This window comes from Lipotes vexillifer, unplaced genomic scaffold (genome assembly GCF_000442215.2).
Source record: "Lipotes vexillifer unplaced genomic scaffold, Lipotes_vexillifer_v1.1 scaffold95, whole genome shotgun sequence".
NCBI lineage: Eukaryota > Metazoa > Chordata > Mammalia > Artiodactyla > Lipotidae > Lipotes > Lipotes vexillifer.
The window spans coordinates 796548-804171 of NW_006791458.1; positions in this window are offsets into that span (position 1 = coordinate 796548).

The following is a 7624-nucleotide window of genomic DNA, read 5'->3' on the forward strand; positions in this document are numbered from 1 at the left end:
CAGGAATAGAAGTGGAGCACTCAGCACATAAGTGGAGAGGCAGGCACATACTAAGAATGTGATAGTGAATCTGCTCTATGCTACCATGCTTGTCTGCTGTGCCCCCAGTCCAGTCTCCACTTAGCAACAAGAGTGATCTTTTCAAAGCTTAATTCAGTTCCTGTTACATGATGGTGTAAAAGTGTTCCAATGACCATCCACTGCAGTCAGAAGAAAATTCAAAGAAGGGCTGAATCCTGGACCTCTTCGGAAGCCATCCCTTCCCTCACTCATTTTGCTCCAGCTATACTGAACTTCTTCTCTTTTTGTAATGCACAGGCCTCATTTCCACACCAAGGCCTTTGTACTTAGTGCTTCCTTCTTCCTGGAAGATGCCCATGCCTGCATCTTTGCTTGGCTGATTCTATATCATCTGAGTTTGCCTGTCACCTCCTTAGAGAAGCCTCCTCTAACTACTCATTCCTCCCTTCACTCTACATACCACGATTTGATTTAGTAACTCAGTAGTTCTCATCATGATATATAATTATCTTGCTAATTTGTTTTCTTTTTAAAAAATTTTTATTGGGGCTTCCTTGGTGGCGCAGTGGTTGAGAGTCTGCCTGCCGGTGCAGGGGACATGGGTTCGTGCCCCGGTCTGGGAAGATCCCACCTGCTGCCGAGCGGCTGGGCCCGTGAGCTATGGCCGCTGAGCCTGCGCATCCAGAGCCTGTGCTCCGCAACAGGAGAGGCCACAACAGTGAGAGGCCCTCGTACAGAAAAAAAAAAAAAAAAATTTATTGGGGTATAGTTGATTTACAGTGTTGTGTTAGTTTCAGGTGTATAGCAAAGTGAATCAGTTATACATTTACATATCTGTTACCCTTCTTTCCCAACTAGTATATAACTAAGCTCTCTTTCTGCTTGGTTCTATGAATCCACTTGTGTTTGACATAGAGTAGGCACTCAGTAAAGGCTGGGTTGAGTACATGGTTGGATGGATGGATGGATGGGTGGATGGATGGATGGATGAGGATTATGTCACCAGTTGTACTGTATATGGTGACAGTGTGGTAAGGAAATGATATACAAATCTACATGACAAAGAAAATATTTTCAAAGGTTGATGTAGTCTCCTAAGGCTGCTCAAAAACAATGGGATATGAGATGACCATGAAAGGATAAGTGGAATTCAGAGAAAGGGAGGAACTTTTAGAAAGTTGTTTAACCTCCAAATTTCTGAGACTTTCTTCTTGTCCTTTGGGGGTGGAGACAGGTCTGCCCCTCATTTATGGGGATGTTCTGGAGCCAGAGATAATGCCTAAAAGCTGCTGAGTGCTAATTAGCTCTATCTGTCAGGGCACAGGAAGCCAGCAGGTCTGAGTGGCTGATTGCAAGGTCTGTAGCTGAAAATACTTCTTGCCAACTGCCTGGAGGGGCTGATAAGGGAAATGACTACATTCTGTAAATTAACATATTCTAAGCAGGTCAGAAGGGCCAGTTGGTAAAGATGGAAAGAAAGGTGAAACCATCCCTATTTTAAGTTACCATGCCTAAGTAATGAAGCTGTGAATTCCTTGACAAGGATCATTGCCTTGGAGTCAGAAGTGGTGGCAGCTGGGTTTAATTTCTAGGGGTAGCTACTGACAAAATTAGGAAAGAAATATACTTGTCTTCATTGCAGTTACTTCCTAAGAAGAACAAATTCTCTTCTAACTTCTAACTAACTTCCTAAGAGAACTAATTCTCTTCATTTTGCTCTTTCCTAATTTGAGCCATGAGTTTCACACTTCTTCTTCCCTTTAAAAGCAGAGTATTTTCAACTCTGCTACCCCATGTGATATGCCTTCTCTTGATGATTTCACAAGCACCAGGTTTCCCTGGACGTCATAGTTTAGGAGAAAGAGCCCTGGAGTAGACATCAGAAAAGACCAGAATTCTGGTTCTGGTTTCTGTTCTGTAGGTGTATTAGTCATGAAAATTACAGAAACACAGATCAAACTAGCTTAAGAAAGAAATCATTGGCTTACATAATTGATGTTCAAGGGAGATGAAGACCTCAGGCTTTGCTGGATCCAAGTGTTTATCAAAGAAAACATCTTCTCTCAACCCTCCTTCTTTCAACCTAATCCAAACTCTAACCCTTTTTTTTAATTAGACATTTTCTCATATTGACTCTTTCCATGTGACAATAAGTACGACCATTGGTTGCGCCAAGCTTTTTGCATTGACTCACTATCCAAAAGGAAGAAGGATCTCACCATTTCTCCCTGGTCCATATATTAAAACTCAAGGAACCAGGAGATTGCAATCATCTGAGAAGTCAGGCTGGTAGATGCTCAACCTGTGTGTTGGCAGTATGGTAGAGCAGAGCAGTTGCTCACGAGCCCCATGATTGACATCCCTAAGACCACTGAAAAGGAGAGATTTACTAAAGGAAAGGATGCTTACCAGAAAGACAACCAATGATCCTACTGTTTTTTTCATCTAAAAATAATTGCGTTTAGTAAGATTATGCATGTGGATATACTTTGAAAACCATAAATCCTAGCACAAATGATAGGTAATATTGTCATATAAACCTTTTTTCTGTGTCAAGATTCCAGAGCCCTTGCTATGCAAGATATCAGTAAGCTTGTAAGGCTGTTGGAAAGATTAACTGGGACAATGTGTATGAGAGCTTTTCACAGAATACCTGGCAGGAGGTCAATGCCCAATGTTAGTATCTCTCCCTCATGCCAGGTAATGGACAATTTGCCAAAAGTTTTACCTGAAGAGAAGAATATAATGGTTAGAATTTATTTATGCTAACCATTATTTCTGCCAAGTGGCAAAGATATTTGGGAATGGGAGAAGAAAATTGCCAGTATTCTTCACATTTTTTCTCTCTGTGTTCCTCTCCTACTTCTCTCTCTCTCCCCCTACACAATTTTTTTTGTGGGGGGAGAGTAGTGGGGAGAACAGTGCAGAGCTGAATTCATGCATAGTAAGTAAGAATATATCAATATGCCATTACACCATTTGAATTCTTTACCACCTGAAGCGTCTGGCACATGTTAATGTTAGTTGCGTGGACAAGGCTGGTGATTTTAACACTAACAACAGTGAGGAGGGTAATAGGTGTCAGTTTTATGGCACAAAGCCTTTTGAGTGGAACCTTTCTTGATGTGAGCTGCAGCCCCAGATTCATAGTGTCTTGCTCTGTGCAGTGCCTCCTCACCATGGAAGATGAAGATTGACTGATGTGCTGGTTACCGAGATCATGGGGCATCTGCTATGGGTCTCTCACTTGCATGTGACATATTCAGTGAAAAATGGTTTCTTTGTCAGTAGCTTCTGGAGAGAGATGAGTGGCCTCTCTGACAGCCGTATAAAGTTTCAGTTCATGGAGGTATTGTGATGTGCTCGGCCAAGAGAACACTAGAATAAAAATTGAAAGACCTGTACTGTCACCTTGACTCTTTTGCCAACATCCTTCGTGACCTTGGCTAAATTACTTCCCTCTTTTGGACATGACTACTTGATGATCTTGTAGGTGATATTTGTCAGCTGTGTGTACCTCAGTGCTTCCAGGAATCAGCCCCTATGTAGAACCAGGGCAAGTTTATGGGTGTTGTTTCTTCTTATCCAGTTCCTCTGACCTTTATTCTGTGTTGTTTGTCACTTTAGCTTCAGAAAAGAAAGATCAGGTTCATGGACCACTTCATTCCAACACATACATTAGCACCAAATACCTCTGCCTCTGAGAGGTCACCCACCACTTCACTGATGTATCAAAACTACCTAGTGGGAGGAATTTTGGATATGATCATGGGCAGTGCAAAGGTAATCATTTTAGAGCTAGGAAACAGAGATAGAGTCCCAGAGATAGAGTCCTAAAAATTTATCACCTTTACGCTCATGAAAATATAAACCTCTCTTTCCAATATTTTTCCCTGCCCAATCCTTTTTCCATCCCCTATAGATCTACATAGTGATTCAAGTCTAATTTCCAACTACAGACAAAATTGACTTGATGGAATATCACTAGTCTTCATTCTCAAGGGCTTGTTTTGTCTATCTGTCCACGTATATAAAATAACATGGTTCTACTCTCCTACCAGACTATAAGCTCTGTGAGAGAAGACATCCTAATTCTTTCATTCATTGCCAAAACCCCAGCCCCCAACATATTGTGTGAAACATAGAAAATCAATCAATCAGTAGATAAGTGAATTAATAGGTGATTGAGTGATTCTGAATGATGTTCTGATGATGAAATTTGTAAAGGAAGCATTTCTGGAATTTTATTATTCATATTTGGTGTGGATTCCCATTGGTTTTTTGGAACACCGTCTCCTCTGAAATTCTACATTGGTTGCTGCTTCACTGTTTTGTACATCTCTATGGGAGCAACTCCTGTTCTACATTTTTCAAAATTCAACTTCTTGGGCACAACTGGATTGTTAGCTCCTAACATGCAGGTACATGAATAGACCACTCTCCATATTCAACCCAAATTTGAAAGTAAAGGAGAGGTTTGAGCTATTTGGGGTAGATAGGTGGAGAGGAATTCAGTGGAAGGAATATACAGTACACAGGTCTAGCATGGTTAGGGAGTGGGAGAGAGCTGAGGACCATCCACAGCATAATTCAGTGATGAGCAAAGCTACAGAAACAAAAGGGATGTAATATCAACATTTGTTTCAAAACACCCTGAGGGTCACATGGTATAATTCTTCCCATTTTGCAGTTAAAGAATCTAAAGATCAGAGAAGTTAGGTGACTTATCTATGATCATACAAGTAGTCTGGGATCCTGATTCCAAATTCAAAGACAGTCAGGGATGAAGTCTTCTGAAATGAAACTTAAATGGTCAGAGGCCAGAAAAGGTCATGAAATATAAATAAATGGACAGCCATGATTGTCTGAGAATTCTCAGAGATCTTTGATTTTACCCTCTCTCAGTCTCAGCTCTTGCCTCCTTAGAGGTCAGACTAAGGAAAGTCAGCCCCTACAAAGGTCCCTTCAAGGTCTTGAGTATCCTATGCACACTTCTTTATCTCTAGATCATCAGCTCTTTGCATCTAGAAACTAATAAATACCTCTGAATGAATGGCTATAGTTGATTCTGTTCTCTGAACCCTTTTTAGAAGAATTCTTATGAAACAGAATTGGTCCAGGTTAGTGTTTCTTAAGCTATAATGGATTAAATTTATCTTCAGAATTTATAAAAGATCCCTGCCAGTAATTCTAATAAACTAGGGAAAGTAGATGGGTGCCTGGAGTACATGTTTTTAATAAGATCCCTAGGATATTCTGTGGCAGATGGTGCACAGACTACACTTAGAAAAAAAATAATGGACTAGGAACAAAAGAAGAGAAAGTGCCCAAACAAGATCCACAGCAGCAGATGTGCATTTGCCTGACACACACTCATTGTAGGTGTTCAACGGATACTCATTAGATCAGTAGGTGGCTGGGAAGATAGATGGATGGATTGATGAGTGGATGGATGGATAAATGGATGGGTGGCTGTGTGGGTAGATAGAATAGAATGATGGATAAATGTTTGACTATATAGATGAAGGAAATCACTTTCCTTTTCTTTGTAGATGAACTAAATGCTGACCTTGCTAACATCACCACAACAGCTTTCCTCAGATAACATGAAATTCATTGCCCATGTGAAACCATTAAGCAGTAGGTAGATATTTGCTCTCCCAGACTGATTTGTATTATTGTAGCTACACATTGAGTATAACTAATATTACTTATGTGGTTATTTTTGAGGTGAAAATGGGGTAATACAAAATATCAGGGACTCATTTTGCTTGACCTGAGTATTTAGCGCCCTGGCTTCTAGGCAATGCATTCTATTTCTATTATTTACAAACCACTGTAATACTATAGCTGTTGCCCTTTCCAGATGGGATTACCTAAAGAATAATTTGTTATGTAAGATTGTTAATTATGAAGCTAAAACATACCCATTAAAGGCATTTACCTTGTAATTTTGTGATGAGAGACTGAGTGAAACAAAGCATAGAATATGATTATTGTGGCTGAGGATATAAGGGTATAAAGCCACTCATTTATTTTAGAACTGGTAATTAATTTCACATGATATGTTAACTTCATAAAGACTGCCACAGAGCAAAGCTCTTTCTGCCACCTCATCTGAGTCTGAGGTCTTTGTCTAGCTTCTTAGCTGCCCTGTCCCACCTCCTTCCCCAACTCCCCTATCTTAGACCTCCAAATTTGAATGCTCTGGACCTCTCTCTTTCACTAGATGGACCCATTCAAGAAACAGCTTATTGGAGGAGTTCAGTGCATGGTCCTTGGTGAAAGAATGCCTGGCTTTATTTCCTGGTTCTGTCATTTACTAGCTTTAAACCTCTCGGGGATTCAGTTTCCTGATCTGTAACATAACAATGCAAAATGATAGAAATTAACTCACAAGACTGTTATGAGGCTTATATGAGCTAATTATGCATTAAGTATTTAGACCTTAATAGTAAGTTTTCAGTAAATGTTGTGGTAAAATTTTTATCACAAAGGCAATTAGTAACATTACAGAAATCATGAAAAATTAAAAAAAACACACAATCATAATCCTAACACCCTAACCCACATCTGGTATTTTTCATTGTAGTGTACTAACCTTTGAAAGTGGAATTTTGTCTTCTGGATCCTTTTCATGGTTTGGAGTAACCACAAACATGACCAAGAGCTTTTAATACTCTTTTCCTACAGAAAAGTCTTCTTACACATCTAACTATAAAGGCCAAAAACCCACTTCCTAATTTGAAAAGATCTCTATAACCAAATGGTATTTATTAAGATTTAAGAATATCGCCAGTGAAGAGTACTTTATTAAGCAAATAGCTAATCTTGGATTAGTTTATCAGGTTGGTTCAGTATTTCATAAAGTTTCATCCACTCCATAGAACACTTTGGATGAATGTATTAGAATCACTGGTTTGAGCTTTGAGGTCAACCAGACCTGGATTCAAATCCTGAATCTGGACCAGTGATCTTGAGGAGATGACTGCATTTCTCAGATGCCTCAGCTGAAAGAATAAGGTTAATAACCCTATGCAGTGTTGTCAGAATTACAGTAAGGATAAGAAACAATCCTTGTTTTAGCCATCACAGTGGACAGCGATGAACTGTCGCCGAGCAAAAGGTAGTACAAGGAAATGGCTTTTCCTGGAGGTGAAAAAGCTGGAGGCAGAGATATTGTTTATGGATTCTGGGCACCTGACTCTCCCTTTCTCTCCTCATACCTCCCTGGCCCACTGCAATCAAGTGTTGCAATGATGCTAGAGAAAAAGGAGTACTCTGTGTTTGTAAATTTGCCTTAAGTCAGAAGTGCTAATTAACGGAACCCTAAGTATAAAAGAGCAGTGATGTAGCAAGACTGGAACTCTCTGCTCCAGCAAGATCCCTTATGCATGGACAGAGTCTTTGTCAGATGGGGCTCCATCAGAGACCTTCAGGGCTATATTAGTCTGCTTGGGCTTCTATAACAAAGTACCAGGGACCGGGAGGCTTAAACAACAGAAATGTATGTCTCACAGTTCTGGAAGCCGGTTAGCCCAAGGTCAAGGTGTCAGCCTATTGTTTCTGATGAAAGGCCACTTCCTTCCTGGGCTGAGGACGG